Here is a 27,575-nt window from a genome sequence, read left to right as displayed (position 1 = left end):
TGAACCTTTGACATGATAGGTTTTGTAAAGGGCTGATAACCTCTGTCTATCCTTTACCTCCTCACCAAATCTAATGTAATCTAATACACAATTTATTAATCGCACTACACCAAAAAGGTTCAAGACTATTCAAAGAAGCCGTGAAATCTACAGAATACAAAAGCAATCAATAATTAAAATATCATCATACCATGAACATTGCATCAAGTCATATAAAAAAGTTTTCAATTTTTTACGAAACCTTAAGTAATTGATATCAGTCCTAATGTGAACAGGTAGATTATTCCAAATTGTAATAGCAGCGTAAGCAAAACAAGAATTGAGGTGTCGTTTATACCATACTCCTCTAATCTGTGGAAAATGTAGTAATAAAGTATCACATAATTTGGTGGAAGAATAATGCAAATGAGAAAAAAGCAAAAGTCAGTTTGTAATATATGATGAACTATGCTACTCCCTCTTTCCTCTTTCTTCTGCCCTCCATTAACTGTCCTGGAATTTTTTGGAAGACATTTTTTTTTTTTTTTTTGGGGGGGGGGTTCTGCATTAATTTGTTCTTTTTCATTGTAAACTGCTTTGCTGTGAGAACTCACTAAGAGGCTCTTTCACTAAAGGGCCAGCTTTACAAAGTAGTGCCAAAAAGTAGCCTCATGCTGGGGCCATTTTTTGCACAGTAGTAAAATGGCTACATTTTTATTTTTGTATTAATGACCATGAACTAACATCATCATTAGTGCATGGCCATTAAAAAAAGGTTTAGAATGTGAGTCCTTACTGCAGCCTATTTTATGGTTGGTAAGGGCATATGCGCTAGTCATACACCAATCAGTTACCATAGACACGCACCCCCAGTCTCCACACCCCAGATACACCCCCTCTGCGGTAAAAATAAAAATAATTTTATAGCACATGGAATGTACGCACTAACCCAGAACTTTCCACAGAACACCTGAGGCACACCCTGTTGTAAGCCATTTTAAACTGCAGTAAGCACAAGTATATCAAGTTCATAAAATAAATAAGTAAATACAAATAGAATTGATGATTATTCTTTGCAGATACCCTGAAAAACAGCCTTGTTTGTGGACTTTGAGGACAGAGTGACAGTGTGCTGGTCAATATTTGAACAGTAGAATGGTATCAGAACTTAAACAATGTGGAAAATGAAATCACACTTTAAACTGAACCATATAAATTCAACTTTTATAAATTCTTCAGGACTAGTCAGAAGTGGTAGTTGTCAGCAAATACTTTACCGCTGACTGACTATAGCCAACAAACACCTCCTTATCGGTCCATAATTTTTCGGTATAATCAGTATAATTTCCAAAGGGGGGTGCTTTCATGACAGGAGGGAGTGGGCACCCCTCCTGCCTTTTTTTGGGTAGGGGGAGTGGGCTCCTTCGTGGCAGGAGGAAGTGAGCATCCCTACTGCCTTTTTTGGGTGGTGTGGGGATGGAGGAAGTTCCTTCATGGCAGGAGGGAGTAGGCATCCTTCCTGCCATTTTGTCGTGGGGTGGCGGTGGGGGGTTAATGGCGGCTCAGGTTCCCGGTGCAGGGTGGAAGGGCATGACGCAGGGGGGATTTTTTATTTATTTATTTTTTAATGGGACAGATTGTGTTTAACACAGCACAACATCTGTGCCATTAAAAAAAATATATAACAAAACCAGAAGCTCTAACAGCAATGACAGGAGGCTTCTTTCCTGTCACTGCTGTTAGGGCTTTGTGCATGTGTCAATCACTCATTGAGCGATAGAATCAGTCGCGTTTGCATGCAAATGATTTGCATGCAAACTTATTTGTGCATCGATCGCTGTTGGGGAATCAGCCAGCAAATCAGTGATCCAGTTGGTAATACCGACTGACTGTTGTTCATCTAGACCTAAGTGGCTTGCCCAGGGTCACAGGGAAGCAGTGCATGGTTTGAACCCACAACCTCAGGATGCTGAGGATGTAGCTCCAACCACTACGCCACACTCTCATCCTCCTCTGGGTTATTATGGATACATAAATCATTACATGCAAAAAATATCCATTCAAAGAGGGGGGCAGAATTTGATGCATTTTGAGGACTGCACCACAGATATATAAATTCTACCTGTAAGGGGCATAGTTACCACTGACTTTTGCTATTTTACCACAGGTCCCATTTTATGCAAGTAATAACACATCATAACAGTAACTCACATTAGTAACTATGCCCCAAAGTGACAATATTCATACATCAAGGAGGCCATTTTAAGTTTCAAGTTTATTAAAATCTTAATATACCACTCAATAGGAGGACTTTATGAGCAGTTTACAAACATAAAAAGGAAAAAATTCCAAATAATGACAAGATAGAGCAACAGTAGAGTAAAATCACCACCCAGTGACACAAATACTTCCAGTGAAGCATAATCTTGCCCTCATCTGGAGATGGGATAGAATGGGATTTACCAAAACCAAAAAAGAAGAAACTAAGTCTGAAAGTCATCTTAAAATAAATAAGTTTTCTATTGTTTCTTAAAATTTGGAAAAAATTTCTCTTGACTGAGAATTAGTGGCAAAGTGTTCCAAAGGGAAGACCCTATAATGCAAAATATCTTGTACTGAACAGAACTAAATACGAGAAGAGGAAGTGAAAGGATGATGATCTCAGGGATCTAGCTGGAACATAGTAGAAGTAGTAAACTAGACAAATTCTATAGTGGAGAGCCTGAATGAAATACCATATTTTCACCCATATAACGCGCATACGTGTATAACACGCATACGCATATAGCGCACGGGTCCAAAGCATTTCAGTAAAAAAAAATTATATAGCACGCACAAGCGTATACCGCGCATGCTGCTATAACCTCCTCCCACTCCCGCTTACTCTTCTGGTCTGCGAACCGGCATCCTCCCCCCCGCTCGCGTCACCCCCCCCTCCCCCGCGATCCTACATCCCCCCCAGCACCGCAAAATATCTCTTACCCGATTGGGCACCAGCAGCAATGCACAGGACGAGCCTTCGGAGAGAGCGAGACCAGAAGGCTTTGAGCATGTGCAAATGCTCAAAGCCCAGTCCAGCCCGGAACGAGGAAGAAGGAGGATCTCCCTCGCACCGCCCAGCACAGCCCAGCCCAGCAACAACGAGGGAGGATCTTCAGGCACTGGCACTGACACGTCCTGTGCATTGGTGCTGGTGCCGGTGCCCAATCGGGTAAGAGATATTTTGCGGTGCTGGGGGGGATGTAGGATCGCGGGGGAGGGGGGTGACGCGAGCGGGGGAGAGGATGCCGGATCGGAATGGAAAAAAAAAATTGTACAACGCGCTCACACGTATAACGCGCGAGGTTATGCACGGTTTGTAAAAATCGTGTATAACGCGTGCGTTATATGCGTGAAATTACGGTACTTTATGAACCAAAAATACAACTTTAAAAGTCAATCTATAAACAACAGGAAGTCAATGTTCTGTTTGACCAAACTTTTATATATGGTCACAGGTTTCACTGCAAGATTTGAATAATTTGTAATCGCTTAAATTAACATCCTGACACCAGAGACCATAATATAAAGAATTACAGTATCTTTTAGAAGTATCTACATATGTAAATAGTGGTTGAAACATGTATGAGGGGTGTTCAATAGTTTATCTACCTGAGTATGATAGAAAGTAGCAGGCATTTTGAAACAAGTCTGTGCATGTTGTGACATGTCTCAAGATTACTTATGCACAGTTGTGGCTCAGTGCAAGTTTAACATTCCAAGACACAGGATGTCAGGAGAGTCCTTTGTGCAAATCAAGTAAGAAACTGCTAGATTTGGAGCACCATTCGGTGATAAAATTTCTCACATAAAGAAGGGGAAAAGCCAAAGGAGATCCATGAACGCATGACTGCAATTTATGGTGAGTCTGCCCCATCATCCTACAAAGTAAAACTTTGAAGCAAGCAGTTTAAGTGGGGTAGAAGGTCCATTGAAGATGATCCTCATCCTGGATGGCCTGTGATATGCAAGAAAGTCGAGGATTTAACTTTGTCGGACAGACAAATATACTGGCACCTAACATTATGATGCCTACCTGTGCCTAAGCTGAGTTAAGCGCCATTACGCATGATTCTACAAACAGTGCCTAGCAGTTAATTGACAACTATGCTGTGCAGCGCCTAGCTGCTAGGCGCTGTTTATAGAATCAGGGCCAAAATGTGCGGCTCAAATGATAATGTGTGATCAAAAGAGACAATAAGTGATGGGAATATGATTTAAAAGAATATAACCTCTCCAGCATCCTCGGTTACTGCTAGATTGTGTCTCTTTAGAAATTGCACAGTAGGGATCTCTATTTATTTATTTATTTAAAAAATTTATATCCCACATATCCAGCAATTCTATGCGGGTCATAAAAAAAAATACATAATAAAATACACTGTAAACGCATAACAAAAACAACACAACCTAAGTAATCTAATATAATAAAACGGTAAGCCGCGCATGCGCACTCCCACCTGCGTGCATCCGTTTTCCATGAGATGTATGGCACCTTATGTAGGAGTGCGCATGCGCGCTTACGTCACCAGCTGCCGATGCCTCCACACGCCGGGACCGCAGCCAGCCGCCGATCTCCGTTCCTCCAGCGGGGGGGAGGTGTCTCGGAGGAGAGGGATCGCGGCTGCTCAGCGCCCCCACCGAGGAGCCCAGCAACTTTCCGCCCTGGCTCTTAAACTGACCCGAGTCCTTTGCCGCCCCCCCCCTTCCCTTCCCATGGGCCCGACTACCTACCTGGCAATTCAAACAGCGTGTGCAGCAGTCTTCACACGCTGCCCTTCTACTTCCCTGATTTGCTCTGCCGCGTCTCTGATGATGTCATCAGGGACGTGCCAGAGTAAATCAGGGCAGTAGAAGGACCCGAAGCAGCGTGTGAAGACTGCTGCACACGCTGCTTAAATCGCCATGTGTAGTCGGGCCCGCAGAAAAGGAAGGGAAGGGGGGGGGGGGCGGCAAAGGACTCTGGTCAGATTAAGAGCCGGGTGTAGTTGAATCGCCATATGTAGTCGGGACCGCGCGAAGGGAAAGGGGGGGTAGAGGAAATGCTAATGCTGCTGCACAGGGAACTGGTGTGGGGGTGGGAAATGGAGGGGGAGGGAAAGCTGCTTTGGACAGACAGACAGAGGGAGGAAGGGAGACAGAAAGAAAAGAATAAAGACACAGGGGCAGGTGCACAGGGAACTGGTATGGGGGGAGGGAAATGGAGGGGGAGGGAATGCTGCTTCAGACAGATAGACAGAGGGAGGAAGGGAGACAGAAAGAAAAGAAGAAAGTCACAGGAGCAGGGAGATACACAGAAAGACAGACAAAGGGGGCCAGGGACAGAGACAGACAGAAAGAAAGACAGCGGGAGTCGCGTCAGGAGGGGTGCAGGATGCGGCAGAGGGAACTTTTCCAATGGGTGCAACTGGGCGGCTGTCGGGACCTCTGATCAGGGGCAGAGCAAGGTAAGTGTATCATAGGGCTAAGAAGGAGGAAGGGGGGAGGAGAAAAAGGAAGGGACGCCTACTGCTGGACAGGGGGAGAAGGAAAGAGGTGCTGATGGACAGGGGGGGTGAAGAAAAAGGAACGGAGGCCTAATGTTGGACAGGGGGAGAAGGAAAGAGGTGCTCCTGGACAGGGGGGAGGGGTAAAACAAAGGGAGAAGGGCTACTGCTGCATAAGGAGAGCAGTGAAGGGGTGGTGGTGGACACAGGGGAGGTAAAAGGAAGGGAGAATGGACAGGGGGAGCAGGCAAGGGGTGGTGATGGACAGCCAAGGAAAAAGAAAGACAGAAAGAAAGAAAGCGGCTAAGGAGAGAGAGAGAAAGAAATAAAGACAGACACACACACATATATTCTAGCACCCGTTAATGTAACGGGCTATAAGACTAGTCTCTAATAAAATAACAGCAAGTAATAAAAAAGTAAAAACAATGACAGAATGACCCCCACTGGCAAAAATCATATATAACAACATGTAACTCTTCACCTATCAAGCATAAAAAAACGCTCCAATAGCACAGTTTTCAACATTTTCCTAAATCCAGTATTAGCTCTCCTATTGTATTACCCCCCTCATATCTGTATTGTCATGATGACTACTAAGAGCTTCTTGTTTTATTTTTCAATTGTATCCATTTAAATAGCACTGTAAATCACCTTGAACCTAGTTAGGTATAGTGCGACTCAGAAACCTCAAATTAGATTAGTATAGTGCTACACATGTCTAGTAGCACTATAGAAGTTAGTAGCAGTAGTGAGGTGTTATTGCTTGAGAGCCACAGGGTTTCCAGTTTAAAGGGATTTATGATATTTTCCTGGTTGTCAGAAAATAAACTATTTTAGATAGACTGGCTTCTAAGCCAAGCTGAAATATATCCTGCTGTTACTACTATTATTATTTATTCATTTAAAAACTTGTACCCTGTTTATCATTACTTAGCATTTCCATAGTACTACTAGATCAGGGGTGTCAAAGTCCCTCCTCGAGGGCCGCAATCCAGTCGGGTTTTCGGGATTTCCTCAATGAATATGCATGAGATCTATTCGCATACAATGAAAGCAGTGCATGCAAATAGATCTCATGCATATTCATTGGGGAAATCCTGAAAACCCGACTGGATTGCGGCCCTCGAGGAGGGACTTTGACATCCCTGTACTAGATGTATGTAGCACTGTGTACTAAACATGCATAAGACAGTCCCTTCTTGACAGAGCTTACAATATAGTCAAGACAGACAAACAGGGCAAATAAGGGATGTGTTTGTTATAAGATCATGTTTGGTTTAGTTCCTTCTTACTTATATGCTCATCTTGCATTTTCTTTACCAAAATGATCTTTGCGAAATATCACTTATTTCGCTTTTCCGTCAGTAAAGGAATGCACGTATAAAAGATATGTAACCAATTTACTTTCCTACCAAGGGCTCCTTTTACGAAGCCGTGTTAGCGGCTTTAACGCGCGTGACTTTTTATCAACACGCTAACCCTCGCGCTAGCCGAAAAACTACCGCCTTCTCAAGAGGAGGCGGTAGCGGCTAGCACGGCTGGCAGTTTAGCGCGCGCTATTACGCGTGTTAAACCGCTACTGCGGCTTCGTAAAAGGAGCCCCAAGTGTCCAAATGGGAGTCTATAATTTGACTGTTAATTCCACCATCGTTCTCTTAAATGCATTTCAGAAGATTAATGAGTGGTACAGTTGTAGAAATCTGGAACGCTCTTCCGGAGGCTGTTATAGGGGAAAGCACCCTTCAGGGATTCAAGACAAGGTTGGATAAGTTCCCACTGGAACAGAACATACGCAAGTAAGGCTAGACTCAAATAGGGCACTGGTCTTTGACCTAAGGGCCGCCGCCTGAGCGGACTGCTGGGCACATGGATCACTGGTCTGACCCGGCAGCGGCAATTCCTATGTTCTTATTTGTTTAGTAAATTTGGAAAATGATTATTGTATGGTTTTAATTGATTGTAAATTCAACAGTTCATGTGCTGGTTTTATCTTTTGTAAATCGCATGGGACTATGAGGTATCTGCAATTCATAAATAAAGTTTTATGTTATATGAATTTGGGTTACGCGTGGATTATAGTTAGGCATCTCTAGGCATCCACGTTCAGGTTGCCTAGCAACGCCTAATCTAGGTGCCGTTTGTACCCTGTTTCCCCGATGATAAGGCAGGGCCATCAAATAAGACAGCCCCCCCTTTTTAGAAAAAAATGTAAAATAAGGCACCCCCCCCGCAAATAAGCCACCCACCGATACCTGCGCTTACCCAAATCGGGTGGTACGGTGGGTGACTCCGTGTGGTCCCTCCGTCTACCGTATTTGCCTCCATGGCTGCGTGCCGCGCCTCGTCATGAAGTGAAGAGGAGGAAGTGACAGGACTGCAGCGCGCGCATGTGACTCCGCGCAAGGAAACACAGGCAGCTTCCCTCATCCCTCCCTAACGGAGACTGCAGGAGTTTGTTCACGGCCAGAACTTCCAAAAGTGAGACACGCAGACAGGTTTCTTTTGCTGTGAGCAATACCACTTACTGTATATAAAGCCTGTTTAAAATGCATATGGTATATAAAGAATGGTTTCACATTGTCAAGTCCCCTCTGATGCTGCACTACAGAATAATCTCTTTACTGTGTTTCCCTGATGGAGAACATTGGGGACATTAAATGGTACAATATATGGTATGATGGATAAAGCTGGCCATACACGGTACGATTTTTCGGCCGACCGATTCTTCAGCCGTCAAATAAGACAGCCCCCCCTTTTTAGAAAAAAATGTAAATAAGGCATCCCCCCGAAAATAAGCCCTAGAGCATATTTTGGCCTTCCAAAAAAAATAAGACAGTGTCTTACCATCGGGGAAACAGGGTAGAAGCTGGGCCTCAATGACTGGGAAGACAGTTTTTTCATATGTGGGCCTCTCCTTTTAGAACTTCTTAAACAGATGAACTGCATAATTCTCCTTCGTATTTTAGCTTTCATAAGCGTTTTAAAACATGGCTGGTTTAGCTATGTTTTAATTAAGAATCTGTATTACTTTGATCATGGTTTTTTTTTTTCTTCTTTTTAATGGTAGGTTATCTTATGACTGAATTTGTTGTAATTGCTTTTGCCTGTATGTATCTGATTAGTACATCTTTACCGTAGATATGCTATTAGTTCTCTCCTATTGATTTTATGGAGTTCCTTTCATCTTATGGTTTTATTTATTGCACCCATTTGGATCTGTTGTTAGTTTAAGCGGCAGATTAAATTTTTATAAACATAAACCGCTTTAACACATTATACAGAAAAGTATATAAAATTAATAAATCCAGTCCAGTCCAGTCTTATTGTGGGAATGATTAAACAGAATGCCTGAATAATCAGTAGCTACATGTCAGCAAAGATGTAAAAACACTCAATCTATGGGATTCAATCAGGGCTGCAAGTAGGACAAGGATGATATTAAGAATATAAGATTAGTCATACTGGATCAGACCATTGGTCCATCCAGCCCAGTATCCTGTTTCTACAGTGGCCAATCCAGGTCACAAGTGCCTGACAAAACCCCAAATAGTAGCAACATTCCATGCTATCGATCCCAGGGCAAGCAGTAGCTTCCCCTTTATCTATCTCAATAGCAGACTGTGGACATTTTCTCCAGAAACTTGTCCAAACCTTGTTCAAACCCAGCTATTCTAGCCACTTTTAACATAACCTTTGGCAACGAGCTGTCGATCGCGTGTCAGTCACATGATGGCGCCCTCCGTGAAAGATAGGCCTACATTTCCAGCACCTATCTATGCCATGAATCACACCTACATAGGCGCGGCTCTGCACGGGGCAGGAGTGTAGGAAGATCGCTCGTACCCTGCGTCACCGCTAGACCCCCAGGTAAGGTCCAGGGGTGGGTCAGAGCCGGCCAAAAGTTATTCGCAATTTTTCCTCATTCGCGGGCCGGCTCTGCCCCTAACCCCCGCGAATAGGGAGGGAGAAGTGTACAGTATAACTGAAAACATCAAGGCTAAAGGTTTCAAACTCTGTTAGATCACAAGACTCTTCATGCATTCTTTATCTATCTCAATTAGTAATCTAGACAGCCTATGTAATAAAGCACTTGCTGAAAATGGTTTAATATAAGAATCAATTAAATTTTCAAGTGCACGTTAAAATGAAACTTGGTTTGCTATTCAGTAGATTTTTATGGAGGTGTAAAAGTAATATGAGGACCATATTTTCCAGGTACGTTAGATAGATTGTGAGCCCACCGGGACAGAGAGGGAAAAATGCTTGAGTACCTGATTGTAAAAACCGCTTAGATAACCTTGATAGGCGGTATATAAAATCCTAATAAAACTTGAAACTTGAAACTCTTAACTGTATTCTCCTGGAATTTTTTTCCCTGTTTTCAAGTTTGAAATTTATTAGGTGTTTATATACCACTATCAAGGTTATCTAAGTGGTTTTACAGTTACTCAAGCATTTTCCCTATCTGTCCTGGTGGGCTCACAATCAATCTAATGTACCTGGGGCTATGGGAGAAACTGAGTGACTTGCCCAGGGTCACAAGGAACAGCGCGAGGTTTGAACCCACAACCCCAGGGTGCTGAGGTTTCCAATCTGGACTCAATTTTCTTTGGTGATACGAGTATTTTAGAGCTAACTTTCATTTTCGCTTATTCATTGAGGGTCACCGGATTCTTCCAGTGTGTAAACTGAAGGGGAGTAGGCTGCCGTGACTATTTCTTCTAATGACAACCAGAAGCCCTCACTTCTTTCGTGTGTTCTGTTAATGTGAAGGTTGTGATAATGAGAGCACAATATTATTGTTGTTTAAAGTTATTTTTGAGTATGAGTAGTTTGCTAAGCAGAAAAGTGCAAAAGGCCATCCTGCTGCTTCAGAAAATTTTGTTGCATCTACTTAGGTTTCAAACATTTTCTCTTCTATTAAATCCTAGTCATGTTTCAGTGAAATTGAAATGTCACTTTGCAACTTCCTATAAAGAATATATTCAGCATCATCCCAGTGACGATGCTGCAGAAGCAACCAGAGAAAGGAGGATTAAGTGACTCAGTATATACTAATCCATGTCTTGCTGTCTTTTGACAAATCAATAAGGAAGATAGCTGGTAATATGAATCAATATTTAAAAAAGACTTATACAGAAATCCTGATATCCAGATAAGCCCACATGAGGGAGATTCACACACTGAATATCTTTATTGACCTACCCCTACACGGTCAGGGATAATAGCAGGATGGTCCAGGGGAAGAGAGCAAAGTTATCTGGGCAGTGGTAATTTTCAGTGCTGATACCCAGATTAGAGGCTGACTGAATTGTGGTTTCTTTTTTGGTTACGGTGCCGAGTCTGACCCAAAAGCCTTTTTCTGCCCTGTTTCAATCAAAATGCTAAAGTCATGGTTTCGATTTTGGAGGAAACTCACCATGTGGTGGAAGCTGAAAGTTAGTGCTTTGTCCGATTTGCCTCCTTCCTTCCTTCCGTCCCCTCCATTGCCCCTCCCTCCTGCCCACCTATAGTTGCTCCCTGTTAGGTCTTTCTTACAATCCCTTGTAGCTAGTGGTGTAGTCAGGGCAGGAGTGATCCCCAGTCACGCCTGCCCATGCTGGTTCTGTTCTCAAAATGGCTGCCATAACCTCAAGTGATAATCTCCAAGAATGCCACAAGTCACAGCAGACATTTTGAAGACAGAACTGACATAGGCAAGAGTGACTGGGGATCACTTCTGCCTTGAATATACCACTAGACCAGCAGGGATTGAAAAGCAGTTGGGGGTACAGAGGGGGGCTACTCTTTGCAATTGCATTAAACATACACTCACAAAAAAATGCAAGTAATATAGCCATGATCTTGCTTAGTAATCTAATCTAATCTAATCTAGTCCTTAGGTTTGTATATTGCATCATCTCCACGCTCGTAGAGCTCGGCGCGGTTTACAGTGGAAGAAATAGGAAGAAACTACAACAGAGGGTTAGAGGTAGAAGTGTAAAGAAAATTTAGAGGACTTGGGATACCAAGATATAAGAGTTATATGGTAAACAGAGTGCTCCAAACAAATACTTTTGATACAAAATTTACACAAATTTAAGTGCCTGTTTTACAAAGCCGCCCTAACGGCTGCTGCACGGTAACGGCCCCGAAGCCCATAGAGATTTAAAGGGCTTTGGGGCTATTGCCGCGTGGATTTGTAAAACAGGCTGTAAGTCTGCAAATTTGGGAATTGGCCTCTTTGTGGAGATATGGCTTCAGCTGTCACTCTAAATGTGGCACAGAGTCAGCCATTGTAAAAGCACCGTGGCATTTAGTTTCATTAGCTGATATGGGCAAAGGCTATTTTGCTTGGAGGTAAAATGTGGTTTTTCATTATTTAAATTATAACATATACAGAACACTGTCCCCTTTCTATTACATCCTTTGCATTGGCTCCCTTTGGAATTAGGCCTGTTTCATCTACTGATAAAGAAGATAAAACTACCACTGAACAAGCATTCTGCCTGTAAACACTGTTCCCTCTTAGTCTAAGCTGAGCGGGAGTCCTCCACCTCCATTTCTTCCACTGGGGGCTGGTGCTTCAATATTGTGTTTTCAAAGGCCAGAAACAGGCTGGTTCTCTGTAGTCCTGTAGAGCTTTCCTGCACCTCAATATTGAAAACATGAAAGTGAGACAGCATCCTTACCACTGGCATCAAAATGGGGTAGACCACAGGGTCATAGGCCTGACCAACATTTTGTTCCAAACTATATCAGCAAACAGGGAACTTGAGGAGTTTGGTTTGTCTGCCCTTTACCCCAGCCATAAAGTTATTCTGATGCTTCTGCCAGGACAATGCCCCTCCCGGGATAATGCCCCTGTATCGCTCCATGGTGCAACCTCATCTGGAGTATTGAGTTCAATTATGGCCTCCTTATCTCAAGAAAGATATAATGCCATTAGAAAAGGTTCAAAGAAGAGCAACCAAGATGATAAAGGGGTTGGAACCTCCTCTCGTATGAGGAAAGACTAAAATGGTTAGGGCTCTTCAGCTTGGAAATGAGATGGCTGAGATATGATTGAAGTCTACAAAATCCTGAGTTGAGTAGAACGGGTACAAGTGGATCGATTTTTCCCTCCGTCAAAAATTACAAAGACTAGGGGACACTTGATGAAGTTACAGGGAAATACTTTTTAAACCAATAGGAGGAAATATTTTTTCACTCAGAGAATAGTTAAGCTCTGGAAAGCATTTCCTGGAGGAAAAGTCCATAGTCTGTTATTGAGAAAGACATGAAAGAAGCCACTGCTTACCCTAGATTGGTAGCAAGGAATGTTGCTACTCCTTGGGACGAAAACTGGAAAAAGCACAAACAACATTAAAGCAGGTGCCATAAGATGGTAAGAGGGGCCAAAAGAGACTACGGGGAAAAAAATAGCCAAGGAGGCAAAAAACTTCAAGCCGTTCTTTCGATATATTAAGGGAAAACGACCCGCGAAGGAAGCGGTAGGACCATTGGATGAAGAACTGAACACATTTTTTTGCATCTGTATATACCGAAGAGGATATACACTAAATATCGGAAGCCGACAGGCTATACGCAGGAATCAAAAATGGGAAACTGACAGGGTTGACAGTCAGTCTAGAAGAAGTATGCAGGCAGATTAATAGGCTTAAAAACAATAAATCCCCAGGACCGGATGGCATCCATCCAAGGGTAATCAAGGAACTGAAAGGGGCTATAGCTGAACTGCTTCAACTAATAGCCAATCTGTCGATCAAGTCAGGAAGGATTCTGGAAGACTGGAAAGTGGCAAATGTTATGCCGATCTTCAAGAAAGGTTCAGGGGAAGATCCGCAAAAATACAGACCGATGAGTCTGACCTCGGTACCAGGAAAGATGGTAGAGGCGCTGATAAAGGACTGCATCGTTGATCTCCTTGATGGACACGATCTGATGAGGACCAGCCAGCATGGCTTTAGCAAAGGAAGATCTTGCCTGACGAACTTGCTGCACTTCTTCAAGGGAGTAAACAGGCAGATTGACAAGGGTGACCTGTCGACACTGTATATCTGGATTTTCAGAAGGCATTCGACAAGATTTCACGTGAATGACTACTTTGAAAAATTGCGAGCCCTAGAATCGAGGGTGAAATACTCACGTGGATTAAAAACTGGCTGGCGGATAGGAAACAGAGAGTGGGGGTAAATGAACAATACTCGGACTGGAAAAGCATCACGAGTGGAATGCTGCAGGTGGAATGCTTGGACCCATGCTCTTCAACATATTTATAAATGACCTGGAAATTGGTACGACGAGTGAGGTGATTAAATTTGCAGATGATACAAAGTTATTAAGAACATAAGAACATAAGCATTGCCCCTGCCAGGTCAGACCAGGGGTCCATCGTGCCCGGCAGTCCGCTCCCGTGGCGGCCCCCCATGGTCTGTAAGTGCTTCTAACCTAAAACGTTCATACCCTATTCGCCTAATGTCCTGTAAGTAACCCTCTATCTGTACCCTGCAATCCCCTTCGCTTCCAGGAAGTCATCCAGTCCCTTTTTGAACACCAGTATTGTACTCTGTCCTATCACCTCTCCTGGAAGCGCGTTCCAGGTGTCCACCACCCGCTGAGTGAAAACGCAGGAGGATTGCAAAGACCTGCAATGTGACATAAACACGCTCGAGAAATGGGCTGCGACATGGCAAATGAGGTTTAACATGGATAAGTGTAAGGTGATGCATGTTGGTAACAAAAATCTTATATACGAATAAAGGATGTCCGGTGCAGTACTTGGAGAGACCCCCAGGAAAGAGACTTGGGAGTACTGGTCGACAAGTCAATGAAGCCGTCCGTACAATGCGCAGCGACGGCAAAAAGGGCGAACAGAATGCTAGGAATGATTAAGAAGGGGATCACGAACAAATCGGAGAAGGTTATCATGCCGCTGTACCGGGCCATGGTACGCCCTTACCTGGAATACTGCATCCAGTACTGGTCACCATACATGAAGAAGGACACAGTATTACTCAAAAGTGTCCAGAGAAGAGTGACTAAAATGGTTAAGGGGCTGAAAGAGTTGCCGTACAGTAAGAGATTAGAGAAACTGGGCCTCTTATCCCTTGAAAAGAGGAGATTGAGAGGGGACATGATCGAAACATTCAAGATAATGAAGGGAATAGACTTAGTAGATAAAGACAGGTTGTTCACCCTCTCCAAGGTAGAGAGAACGAGAGGGCACATTCTAAATTTAAAAGGGGATAGATTCCGTACAAACATAAGGAAGTTCTTCTTCACCCAGAGAGTGGTAGAAAACTGGAACGCTCTTCCGGAAGCTGTTATAGGGGAAAACACCCTCCAGGGATTCAAGACAAAGTTAGACAAGTTCCTGCTGAACCAGCACGTATGCAGATAAGGCTAGTCTCAGCTAGGGCACTGGTCTTTGACCTAAGGGCAGCCGCGTGAGTGAACTGCTGGGCACGATGGACCACTGGTCTGACCTAGCAGCAGCAATTCTTATGTTCTTATTTGGCCAGGTACTAGGGACCTGGTTTGGGCACCATGAAAACAGGCTACTAGGCTTGATGGACCATTGGTCTGACCCAGTAAGGTTATTCTTATGTTATTATGACAAGGTGCTATAAACAAGATTAAATGCTGGAACTGTACCATTATATGCTAACTGGGTAAAGTTATGTCTAATATACATGGGCACAGGCCTTTATGTGGCTGTTGCCTAGGCACTTTTCCTAATCTGTTTTGACTTTGACCATGAAATGCTGCAGAATATACTTATTTTTGTCTGTTTATATGCAGCCAGTTAGTGACTATATTCAGATACAATTGCTGTCTCTGGAAAATGGAGCCTGTTCAGATTCCTCTGAGTTATTTGGAAGATGTCTTTTCTCAAATAGGATAAGGCCGCACATGCTTTTGAGTATTGACCCCCTATTTTGTTTAATTCTTCAAATGGCAGTTTGCAGTCATGTTCTCTTGAAGCCTATAATTTCATTCGTTGTCTATTATTTCTCTCTTTTGTCCCCCTTGGGCAGTATTCAAGTACTGTATATATAGATATACTGTAGATAAGTGTTTCTCAAACTTTTTTTAGCTCTGACAAACTAAATGGAGCAAATTTTTCCACTCAGTGGAGCAAATGTTTTTCACGGCACATTATAATTGAAATTATAAAATTGCAAAACCAACAAAAAATTAAATTTGAGAGTTATTTATTTAAAGTTCTTTAAGCTATGTATGTATAGATACATACTATACTATACTATAATACTACACTATACTATAATAGATAAAATTGAATTACTAATCAATGCGATGGATATGCTTGCTTTTGAGTGCAAACTAACTCAAAACATGGCTCAATAGTTGACAAGCAAACACGCATTTCATCATCCACCAGTCATTCTCTTTTTTTTCAATTTAATTTCTATCAGAACTTGAAAATCCAGGTTTGCAAAGATAAGAAGATCCAAACGGTTACAAAGCCTTGATTGCTTTGTTGTTCAAGTTAGGATAACTACTGCATAAAATACATAAATAAATAAATAAAATTACTTGCCGTTAGTTTTCAAGGACCAATCAAGTCAAAGAATGATGCTTGCCTGGGCAGTTATATCCTAACACACATTGACAGACTAGCGTATGCAACATACATGTCATCTATTCTAGTGTATACTTATGAAGGGAATTTTTACAAATAAAGTAAAATTCTGGAATCTCTCATGGCACACCCATAATCTCTTCGTGGCACCCATAAGCTAATTAGTCAATTGGGTACTTACAACTAATCACTGGCCTTAATTGGAGATAATTGGCACCAATTTGGATTGACTCGCCCATCTACCTACTTGCTATTCTATAATGCTGTGACCCAAACGTGTTTCACACACATCCTCAAAGGGGCATGGCCAGGAGAGGGGCATGGGTGGGTCAGGGGTGTTCCAAATATTTAGACGCAATGTTATGGAATATCAAGGTCATACACCCAACTTGCACACCAGGATTTCAACCAGGTATCAGCTGGCGTAAGTCCTTGCGCTCAAAGCTGGATATGGGAGTCCGCTTTAAGCACTATCTTATAAAAGACGCTCAGCCTGGGGTGCTTTTTATAGAACATCGCTTAGCATAGATTTTCCCCAGCACCTACATTTGTTTGCCATTCCCTGAATCTGGCCCAGAATGGGGAAAATGTTTCTTTAGTAAGATCTTAGCATATCAGGCAGCATTATGGGTTAAACAACTTAGTATGTATCTTTCTATCTCTACTTCTTATTTGGCATTTAGAAAATTTATGAAGACTGATCTATGCGGTAAATATTTTAATTAATTAATTGTGTTTATACCGTGTATAGTTGTATTTTAATTTTTGTTAACAGCATAGAACCATGATGTAGCTGCGGTATATGAGAAATTTTGTTATGTTATGTTATGAATAAATCCCATTGAGTCTTATTTCATGCAGTTCATCTGCATATAAAGGGGACCTGCATTTCAGCCCTGCCATCTGAGTGGAATAATTCAATTACACCTCTGAATAGTAATATTCCCTGCATGGTGCATTCTGTAGTCTAGCCCTATTTATCTGTCTGCCAAAACATCTGTTCCCCTGAGTCATGGGTTGTATTAAATTAGTCAGTAAATGAATATATGAGTTTAGTGAAATTTTAAATAAACTAATGTTTATTAAAAACACAATATCTCAAGGTAGCTGGGTGACTCACTGAAAGGACCTCGTTTTTAGTTCCTCAGCTAGGATGCTGCACAGGGAGAGGAAGTCCTGTTTAATCTGCAGCGCCCTTCTACCTCACACCCAACCTTCGTCTTCACTTTCCTCATTTCTGCCATTGCCTTTCTGCACCGTCTGCTGATTTAACTTAAGCTGGTAGTGCTACCTCTGCTTCACTGTGCCAGCTCACAAACAAAATTTCCCAAGTGAAAGCTAATAAGGGGGAAGTTACTAAGCTGCATTTGGGCTTTACATAGAAACATGACGGTAGATAAAGGCCGAATGGCCCGTCCAGTCTGCCTATCCTCAGTAAACATTATCTCTTCCTCTCTCTAAGAGATCCCATGCGCCTATCCTAGGCTTTGTTGAATTCAGACACAATCTCTGTCTCTTCCGGGAGAGTGTTCCATTAATCTACCACCCTTTCTGTAAAAAAGTATTTTCTTAGATTACTCCTGATACTATCACTTCTTAATTTCATCTTTTGTCCTCTCATTCCAGAGCTTACTTTCAAATGAATGAGACTCGACTCATACACATTTGTGCCATGTACTGTAGGTATTTAAACATCTCTATCATATCTCCCCTCACCCGCCTTTCCTCCAAAGTATACATACTGATATCTTTAAGTCTGTCCCCATACGCCTTATGACGAAGCTCACGTACCATTTTAGTAGCCTTCTTCTGGACCGACTCCATCCTTTTTATATCTTTTTGAAGGTGTGGTGTTTGACCTTTAATGTGATTTAAAGGGCCCTAAAGCAGCTTGACATATTGTAACACAGCAAAATATAAATCACTGCAGGTTAAATAGTAATGAGATGCAAAACATGCAAATGCATGTACAGCAGCTCATTACTATGTAAAAACTATAATGTGACTTGCAATGATGCACTACAAGTCGTGTTATGGGCAGAATATCATGGTAAAATAACCCCAGCTAAAAACGGGGGTTATTTTACCATGCCAGGAGCATTGGAATTCAAAGCTGCAGCCTGATGCGTCTGGCTGGAGCTGAAGGGGGCTACAGTGCAGATTAAACACACACACACATGTGAGAAGACCTTCCTATTTCCCAATCAAAGCTTCCACCCACTGACCAGATCCCCAGCACATCCTCACATTTCAAATAAAAGCCCCTATACCCAATCACAACCCCCTCCAATTCAGACCTCCCATCACATCCCCCACCCCCAAAGTCCTCATTCACAAGAATCCCCCTCTCCCATCTCCATGCTATTACCGCCATTTGCTGATGGTCAGAAAGGTTCCCAGAATAGGACAGATACCTGCCCTTCTGATGCTGCCTGTCAAAATGGCACCCCTAGCACTAGTCATGCAAGACTACTGCTAGGAAGGACATGTTTCTATATATACATATACAGTATGATCTCCAAGCATAGTCATGTGAGTCTACCTCTATGGTCGCCATTTTGACAGGTTGCACTGGAAGGGCAAGGATCTTTCATGCGTTGGCGACTTTGAGCAAGGGAGATGTGTTGAGGGCTCTAGATTGGGGGGGGGGGGTTGTGATCAGGAATAACATAACAATTATTTATTTATATACCACATAAGCCTACAGTTCTAAGCGGTGTACAAGGATATAGAAAATAAAATTGGGGCTTTGATTGGGGTTCTGGATCAGGGGGGTTCTGGATCTGGGGAGGTTTGTGATCAGGGGGATGGGGAGATGTGCTCTAGGGGGAGGTGTGTCAGGAGGTTTGGATTGGTCTCTTTATGCTACAACCTGCCTTTATGCTACAAGCCTTATAGCCTAATGATCTGGGGCTGCTAAAACAACCCCTATCTGCTGATTCCTATGGCAAATCTAGATACAGTAAAAGCTCTTTTTTTTACCAAACCTTGCTAACTAGACCTCTAAGTGAAACAGAAGCAAAATCTACAGTGAATGCTGCTAGTTCTTGTAAGAATACATGGTACTTAAACATAAGTGGTCATAAAAAGAATCTCCATTAAATCTATAAGAAGGCCGCTTTGGTTCTTGAAAGTAGTAGCTGAGAAGGTAAGGAATAAGAGATTAGCTTTCATAAACCACAAAAGATCGCAGAAAGAGGAAGACAGGCAAAAATATCTGGAAAAGTTAAGAGAGGTCATATAGTCAAGTAAAGATGCAAATAGAAGAAAAAATAGCTTGACACGGTAAAACGGGGAGATGACATTTTTTAGATATATTAGTGATAGGAAGAAGTTCAAAAGTGGCATTGTGAGACTCAAAGGGGAAGGAGAGGAATATGTAGAAGCTGATAAAGAAAAGCCATGTTCTGTGTTCATGGCTGACACGCTGGGAGCGGGACCACAGAAGATAAATGTGAATAGGGATGGAGGAGTAATAGACCCTGATCAATTTTCAGAGGGTTGTGTTCGTGAGGAGCTAGCTAAAATAAAGGTAGACAAAGCGATGAGGCTGGATGGTATACATCTGAGGGTGCTGAAGGAACTTATGGAAGTTCTGGTAGCTCTGCTGACTGACCTAGTCATGAGTGGTACTGGAGGACTGGAGAAGGGCGGATGTGGTTCCTCTCCACATAAGCGGAAGTAAGGAAGAAGTAGGGAATTACAGGCCGGTAAGTCTGACCTCTGTGGTAAACAAATTGATGGAAATGCTTTTAAAACAGAGAATGGTCAATTTCTGGAATCCTGTGGATTACAGGACCAGAGGCAACATGGATTCACTAGAAGAAGGTCTTGTCAGACAAATCTGGATAGAGGGTATGCACTAGATGTGGTGTATTTAGATTTCAGCAAAGCTTTTGACAGTGTTCCACACAGACGTCTAATAAATAAACTGAGTGCCCTTGATGCCCCTCCCCATGCCCCTTCGGTGAGCGGCGCCCCTCCCCTCTGTCGCACACGCGCCCCCCTTCCCTTTCCCCGTACCTTTTTAACTTCTCCGGCATGAGCAGCATGCCCACGTCAGTGTCAGCTCGCCCTCTGATGTCACTTCCTAGGTGCGGGTCGCAGACGTGACGTAAGAGAGAGTGCAGACAGCAACCTCTTGCTGGGGAAGTAAAAAAAAGTTACGAGGGAAGGCAAGGGGCGTGCGCGCGTGGCAAGGAGAGGAATAGGGGTGGGCAGAAAGGATGACTAGTGCCGCACCCTTAGGAAGATTGTGCCCAGGGCAGACCACACTCCCCCATGCCCCTCTTACTATGCTACTGCATGAGCATGATCTCAGGGCTGTGAGATGTGCAGGATGCAGTTTCTAGTGTGTTTGTCTCAGTTTTCCCATGATTGTATTTTTTTACAGAACGGTAGAATCCTTGCTTCTGTGTGGTAATTTGCTGTGCTTAAATTATGCATTGTTTAATTAAGAAATAAATATTTAAAATCTACTTAGTGCAGTCGCGCTTTTGTAAGGAGAGAATGTTGTTTTCAGTATTTCAGCCACTTGTTTTATATAGGGGTGTGCATGGGGGAAAAAAATTCTGCATCATTCTTTGTTCTGTTGTCAATTTGTTTAGATTTATTTTATTCATTTTTTTCTGTCCGTTCTTATATTTCATTTGTAAAATGCTAATGGTATAAGCAGACCTCTTCGCAGTCAATTCAGACCTACTTATCTCCCCCCTAAACACCCAATAACTCTCCCAACTCCTCAAGTCAGCTTCAGATACCCCACTCTCCTCAAGCAAGCCTCCTAACTCTTCAAGCATGAAAAGCTATTAGAGTCTCACCACTCCCTGCTTGTTGCTAACATGGAAGCCAAGTCTTCAAGATGCAAGCTACCTCGTCTTGGACTCCATGAAAGAGTCCACCTAATATTGAGAGTGATAAGTGCCCACTGCATCAACTGAACTGGTGCCTATGGTTGCTGCCTCAGTCTTCACAGCTTGCTAATGGTGCCCTGTAGGTGGTGTTATATTTACCAGAAAGCAATGTGGAAGTGAAGACATATTCTTGGGAATTAAAAGAGTTAGCTGGAGGGAAGATCAAATGCTACTGGAGAGGGAAGGCGGTCAGTGGCTCAGCACTTTGGAGAAATTAAAGTTGTTGGGGTTGGGGCAAGGCAGGGAAGGGTTGGGGTGCCCACACTTTTTTGGCTTGCGAGCTACTTTAAAAATGACCAACTCAAAATGATCTACCAACAATAAAATTTTAAAAAACACACAGCACACTGTACGCAGAGAAAATGTTAATTATCATTTGCATTTGGGTTTTTTTCAGAGGTCAAGGCAGATGACTTTAAAATATGCAATAATAACTATACAAAATATGCAGTAATATGCAGTAATAACTATACAAAAATAGACAAATATACCCCCTCCCCTTTTACTAAACCGTGATAGCAGTTTTTAGCACAGGGAGCTGTGTTGAATGCCCCTTGCAGCTTCCGATGCTAAAAACCACTATCGCGGTTTAGTAAAAGGGGGCCATAGTGCAAAATATAGACAGCAGATATAAATTCTCAAAACGGTCACATTTTGATCACTAAATTGAAAATAAAATCATTTTTCCTACCTTTTTGTCTGGTGATTTCATGAGTCTCTAGTTGCACTTCCTTCTTCTGTAAATCCAATATTTCTTTCTTTCTGTCTTTTTTTCTGCCCCCTCCCCTTTTCTTTCTGTCTGTCTTTCTTTCTCTCTCCCCCTGCCCCCTCTTTATTTCTGTCTTTCTTTCTCCCCCTGCCTGTCTATCTTTCTTTCTCTCTCCCCGCCCCCTCTTTATTTCTGTCTTTCTTTCTCTCTCCCCCTGCCCGCCTTTCTTTCTCTCTCCTCCTGCCCCCCCCAAGTCATCACTCCGATTTCTCCACTTCCTCGATTCTTTTTCTCTCTCCCTGTCGCCCCCATCTCCCTAAGCCACCACGCTGATTTCTCCCTGCTTCCCCGAGCCAGGCCTGATGCATACAAGCGCCAGGCCCACAAGCCTTCACCTCCAACGTCAATTCAGATGTCGTAGCGGAATGTCCAGGCCAGCCAGGCAGCAATTGGCTGGCCCAGAACTTCCTCTCCGACGTCAGAATTGATGTCAGAGGTGAAGTCTTGTGGGTCTGGTACTTGTACGTGCCTGGCCTGGCTCGGGGAGGAAGGAAGAACAAGATCGCAAAGGCAACGCGATTGACTCGTGTTGCCTTTGCGATCAACCATTTTGGGCACCCCTGGGCTAGGGCATAACCTGAGTCCTTGATTATCTAACAATATGCAGAAAGAAAGGAATAGCGAAGACTTCAAGATATATATATATATATATACACACACACACACACACACACATACACATAGGTCTCTTAGACAATTGAATTAAAGTCGATTTTTAAAAAGTGTCAGTAGATGATGCAACCGGTCAGCCTCCCACTCTTTCACATCCCACCAGCTGCCCATCCGCACCTCTCATTCTCTCGCATCCCTTCTGCCCACAACCTGTCTGCCTCTCTCTGTCTAAGAGCTCCATGGTTGTTCAGTGCAATTGAAAGACATGGGGTGGGGGAGGAGTAAGGAAACTGCTGGACATGGAGGTAAGGAATATGTTGGAGCAGAGTGCAAAGATACAAAGAGTGGCCTATCTAGAAGTTGTGACATGAACTACCCTAATGAATGAGATTGAAGGCCCAAAAAGTGATGCTGCTCTCACCCTCTCAGAGATTCTCATGAGATCCGAGAATCTCAGAGAGGGTGAGAGCCAGAAGGCCTTGAGCATGCACAGATTGTCAGTGGAACGAAACATCCGGGGAGGGAGAAAGAGAGACGTATTGTTAGTGGAAGGGATCATCCAAGTTGCCATTATTTTTTATGGGGAACTTTGCTTTGATATACAAGCACTTTGGATTATGAATTATGCTCACAAACCAAGGTATCACTGTATATACTTTTAAAGAATCATATCAATTCTCATGTAGCCGCAATATTTAGATATGAATCAAATGTGTCTACCTACCATGAATACAAATATCAATCCCATTTATCTGTATCAACTAAGCAAAATTTTAATTGAATACAAATAATCATTCTTGATGTTATCAAAGAGTAATTACATACCCACCATCAGGGACTGAGTGTTTTCAGCCATTGCCAGAAAAAGAAAGCCCAGGTCTTTGAATTCACTAGATTCCTTGCGACAAAATAAATGAGAGAGACTGAAAAATGCTGACCATTTACAAAGATCCTCATGTATTTGGCAAATGCTGTTTAGTTGACAGAAATCAATACTGATTTCACTTTATATTTCAAAAGAGATGGTACTGGCCCTGCATCAGAGTATGCATTAGCTCATACACTGAGCATTGGTTTCTGTTTTGAAGAAAATCAGTCAAAACTCCTCAAAATAATCTTTCTGAGAACCTGGATATACTACGCTGAAACTTTGGTTAGCAAAGCAAAATGGAAATGGAAAAACTGAAGCAGAAATGTTAAAATGAATTGTGTTCATTATCAATCAACTTGAGCCAGTGAGTCTTAGTTTAGTCTCTGAGAGCACCCAAACCTGTCATGGTGTTCAGGCACTCCCTAATGAAAATGTAAGAGATAATTTGCATAGACTGACTTTAAGAGCCTTACTGATGTATGCAACTATATCTAATGCATATTCAGTATGCACAGACTGAAAATCAAATTTGTTGAGTGCTTTGGAAGTATGAAGGGCTATGTTAGACAGACTCTCTTCAGTATTCTGTGGTAATGTTTTATGAATCTTTGTGGGTTTTTAGAACTTGGAAAGTTATAATCCTGTACATACTCAAAATACTCGTAGCTGCCATGTTAAACAAGATTTCATCATACAAATTAGAAAAACTTGTTCATATTGTAAATACTGACTGAGCAGAACCAGTCTGGACCAATCCTTCTGCTCAGTCAGAACCAGGGATTTGTTTATTATTTATTTATTTAAACAATTTATAGCCCACATATCCAACAATTTTATGCAGATAACAGTAGAACATACATATTAAATTCATATACACATATATACACAGAGACAACTTAAAATCTAAAAAAAAAATTAAAAAAATTTAACAAAGAAAAGCTAGTAGTACATCATAAAAACTAAAATGCCTTGTGCAGCAAGGACCCCCACAACCCCAGAAGAAATATGTGCAGATAAAAACCCTTTATCCAAAATCGATGGGACCAGAATTTTTCAGTTTTCGGAATGGTAATGTTAAAGTCAGAAAAACACAGACTATAAGACCATACAATTACCACCAAACCTTTTTTGTATTTCAAAATAAGGCAAACATTAAACATTTCAAGTACTTCAAACACAAACTTGTTCACCACAGAGCCTGCACTGGATGACATGTGCCTGTCTCAAATTGTCATGTAGGATATATATAAAATATATTTTCCAACACTTTTCCAACACTGCCAACAGCTGATAAATGAGCACCATGTTGTTTATGGAAAGAGTGCACACAACTGAGGAAAGAGTCGTGCTATTCACTACCTCGGCTTTGTAAAAGGGGCCAAAAGAGTGCGCATTACTGGGCAAAGAGTCACAAACATTAAACACGTCAAGAACTTCAAACACAAATACTCATTCAATTCCTGTAAGGGTCAGAGCATTTAGCTCGCCAGCACACAGTAAAAGGCTCTAACATCCAAGGAGGTAAGCCTTGAAGACGTACACAAGCAGATAGGTAGATTAAAAACTGACAAATCTCCCGGCCCGGAAGGAATCCACCCTAGGGTATTGAAAGAACTAAAGGAGGAACTACTACAGCAGGTTTGTAATCTATCCCTGAAAACAGGCGTGATCCCGGAGGATTGGAAGATAGCTAATGTTACACCCATCTTTAAAAAAGGATCAAGTGATGACCCAGGGAACTATACACGGTAAGTTTAACTTCGATTCTGGGGAAGATGGCGGAAGCGCTGATAAAAGACAGCATCGATGAGCATCTAAAAAGGAATAAACTGATGAAAACAAGCCAACATGGCTTCTGCAAGGGAAGATTGTGCCTAACGAATTTATCGCACTTCTTCGAAGGAATTAACAAACGGACGGATAAAGTGGACCCCATAGACATCATATACTTAGATTTCCAAAAAGCCTTTGACAAGGTACCCCATGAACGCCTACTAGGGAAACTGAAGTGAAGAACCATGGGGTGGAAGGAGACGTACATAGATGGATCAAAAAATTGGTTGACGGGTAGGAGTGAAGGGCCACTACTCTGACTGGATGAGGGTCACAAGTGGTGTTCCGCAGGGGTCGGTACTCAGACCGCTGCTGTTCAATGTATTTATAAATGATCTAGAAACAGGGACGAAGTGCGAAGTAATAAAATTCGCAGATGACAACAAACTATTTAGTGGAGTTAGGACTAAAGAGGACTGTGAAGATTTACAAAGGGACCTGAACAAACTAGGAGAGTGGGTGATGAGATGGCAGATGAAGTTTAATGTAGAGAAATGTAAAGTCTTGCATGTAGGAAACAGAAACCCGAAGTACAGCTATATGATGGGAGGGCTGGTAATGGGTGAAAATACCCTAGAAAAGGACTTGGGAGTAATAGTGGACAAGACAATGAAGCCATTGGCACAGTGCACAGTGGCCTCTAAGAAGGCGAATAGAATGCTAGGTATTATCAAGAAAGATATTACAACCAGGATGAAGGAAGTTATCCTGCCATTGTATCGGGTGATGGTGCGCCCGCATCTGGAGTACTGCGTCCAGTATTGGTCGCCGTACCTTAAGAAGGATATGACGATACTCGAGAGGGTCCAGAAAAGAGCGACATGATTGATAAAAGTTATGGAAAATCTTTCATATGCTGAAAGATTAGAGAAACTGGGGCTTTTTTCCCTGGAAAAGCGCAGACTTAGAGGGGACATGATAGAGACTTACAAGATCATGAAGGGCATAGAGAAAGTGGAGAGAGAGAGATTCTTCAAACTTTCAAAAACTATAAGAACGAGAGGGCATTCGGAAAAATCAAGAAGGGACGGATTCAGAACCAATGCTAGGAAGTTCTTCTTCACCCAAAGGGTGGTAGACACCTGGAATGCGCTTCCGGAGGGTATGATAGGACAGAGTACGGTATTGGGGTTCAAGAAGGGATTAGATAATTTCCTGAAGGAAAAGGGGATAGAAGGGTATAGATAGAGGATTACTATACAGGTCCTGGACCTGATGGGCTGCCACGTGAGCAGACTGCTGGGCATAATGGACCTCTGGTCTGACCCTGCAGAGGCACTGCTTATGTTCTTATGTAATGCTGCTTGATAAAAGGTGTCCATAGTCTTTAGTCACACAAAGTCTTTCATAGACAAAAACATCTAACATGCATCATCTTCTGTCTGTAATTGGCTATCTGACAATGGTGCAGGAACAGTGGCAGTCTTTTTAAAGACTTCTTCCAGTGTCATCTGTCTAATTAACAAAAGTTTATTTGCACTGGCATAATCTCATGCTCACTGATAAATGCAAGTTGGTCCATGCCAGCAATTAACTGGTCACACATTTTCACCATTTCATCTATAAGGATTTTTTCTCCAGTGTTTACAAGGTCTTCATCATCACTACTGTCCTCAAGCTTTTCTTTATTTAACACCATTTCAGCAATCTCGCCATCACTGAAGGAATGCATAACAGGTGCATCTTTGTCAATATTCAATACCTCCCCCTCCCCCTTTTACTAAGCCGTGATAGCGGTTTTTTACCATAGCCAGGAGTGCTAAATGCTCTGATGCTGCTCCAATGCTCATAGAATTCCTATAAGTATCAGGGCAGAGTCAGAGCATTTAGTGTCCCAGGCCATGGTAAAAACCTCTAGCGTAGCTTAGTAAAAGAGGGCCTTCATTAATTTCAGCTGCCTCTAACTTATTAACATTTTCAGATGATAGACTTCTTGCATAAACTAAGAGGTTTGATATCATCACCGTTTCATCACTGACTTGCAAACCTTCAAAGTCTTCCTCTACAGGTTCATTTTCATCAAACATTGTAGGGGTGGTAGATTCAGGGGCAATGTTAGGAAATTCTACTTTACGGAGAGGGTGGTGGATGCCTGGAATGCGCTCCCGAGAGAGGTGGTGGAGAGTAAAACTGTGACTGAGTTCAAAGAAGCGTGGGATGAACACAGAAGATTTAGAATCAGAAAATAATATTAAAGATTGAACTAGGCCAGTTACTGGGCAGACTTGTACGGTCTGTGTCTGTGTATGGCCGTTTGGAGGAGGATGGGCAGGGGAGGGCTTCAATGGCTGGGAGGGTGTAGATGGGCTGGAGTAAGTCTTAACAGAGATTTCGGCAGTTGGAACCCAAGCACAGTACCGGGTAAAGCTTTGGATTCTCGCCCAGAAATAGCTAAGAAGAAAAAAAAAAAAAAATTTAAATTGAATCAGGTTGGGCAGACTGGATGGACCATTCGGGTCTTTATCTGCCGTCATCTACTATGTTA

General features: G+C 42.5%; 1 protein-coding gene across 2 annotated transcripts in view; it reads left to right on the top strand.

Moving 5' to 3' along the window:
* The window catches only part of BANK1 (B cell scaffold protein with ankyrin repeats 1), a 395,667-nt gene that overhangs the window by 92,308 nt on the left and 275,784 nt on the right, over positions 1-27,575 (top strand). The gene's annotated exons all lie outside the window — the stretch shown is intronic.

The sequence above is a fragment of the Geotrypetes seraphini genome, chromosome 1 (genome assembly GCF_902459505.1).
Source record: "Geotrypetes seraphini chromosome 1, aGeoSer1.1, whole genome shotgun sequence".
NCBI lineage: Eukaryota > Metazoa > Chordata > Amphibia > Gymnophiona > Dermophiidae > Geotrypetes > Geotrypetes seraphini.
The sequence above is the reverse complement of the archived record's forward strand: the minus strand, read 5'-3'. Positions and strand labels throughout refer to the sequence as shown.